The sequence below is a fragment of the Perkinsus marinus genome (assembly GCF_000006405.1).
Source record: "Perkinsus marinus ATCC 50983 genomic scaffold scf_1104296958596, whole genome shotgun sequence".
Lineage (NCBI taxonomy): Eukaryota > Perkinsozoa > Perkinsida > Perkinsidae > Perkinsus > Perkinsus marinus.
Genome location: NW_003206716.1, coordinates 1 through 1071, shown reverse-complemented (window position 1 = coordinate 1071; position 1071 = coordinate 1). Strand labels below are relative to the sequence as shown.

At 48.1% G+C, this 1071-nt stretch overlaps 2 non-coding genes across 2 annotated transcripts; both read right to left on the bottom strand.

Annotated features, from left to right (window-relative positions):
* Positions 1-318: 318 nt before the first annotated feature.
* Pmar_PMAR025708 lies at positions 319-391 on the bottom strand. The gene has a single exon. It is a non-coding gene; the product is annotated as a tRNA-Arg (tRNA).
* A 300-nt stretch (positions 392-691) lies between these two features.
* Pmar_PMAR025706 lies at positions 692-764 on the bottom strand. The gene has a single exon. It is a non-coding gene; the product is annotated as a tRNA-Arg (tRNA).
* Positions 765-1071: the final 307 nt, after the last annotated feature.

Here is a 1071-nt window from a genome sequence, read left to right as displayed (position 1 = left end):
TCCCACCATCTCTGCCCCCCATTAACTTCATGGCACACATGGTGTCCCATCCGACACGCTGAATAGATCGCAAAACTCTTGCTTCTCATATAGGGGCCTCCATTATAGATCACAAAACTCTTGCTCCTCATAGAGGGGCCTCCATTACATAGTGTTCTTAAAGAGGTCAATTCATTGGAGATCGTTCGTTGGCAGACCAACAATCTTCTTGTACCCTTAGCCTCAGCATGTATCCCGACGAGTCACAAGGGTATACAATCAACATCGACATCTGTACGGCCAGTGTCATCCGTATATGAGCGCTTCCCGGCGTAGAGGCGATCTCGATGGGACTCGAACCCATCGTCTTTGGTTCCGAAGACCAACGCCTTATCCATTAGGCTACGAGACCAATGAGTTTGAGATTTACCCCACTATCTCGTCACTACGCGCAACACTGACTTAACGGCACACGTGATTTCGCATTCGAGACGCTGAATAGATCACAAAACTCTTGCTCCTCATAGAGGGGCCTCCATTACATAGTGTTTTCAATGAGGTCAATTCATTGGAGATCGTTCGTTGGCAGACCAACAATCTTCTTGTACCCTTAGCCTCAGCATGTATCTCGACGAGTCACAAGGGTATACAATCAACATCGACATCTGTAAGGCCTGTGGCATCCGTATATGGGCGCTTCCCGGCGTGGAGACGATCTCGATGGGACTCAAACCCACAACCTTCGGTTCCGAAGACCAACGCCTTATCCATTAGGCCACGAGACCAATAAATTTGAGATTTGTCCCACCATCTTTGCCCCCCATTAACTTCATGGCACACATAGTGTCCCATCCGACACGCTGAATAGATCGCAAAACTCTTGCTTCTCATATAGGGGCCTCCATTATAGATCACAAAACTCTTGCTCCTCATAGAGGGGCCTCCATTACATAGTGTTCTTAAAGGGGTCAATTCATTGGAGATCGTTCGTTGGCAGACCAACAATCTTCTTGTACCCTTAGCCTCAGCATGTATCCCGACGAGTCACAAGGGTATACAAACAACATCGACATCTGTACGGCCAGTGGCATC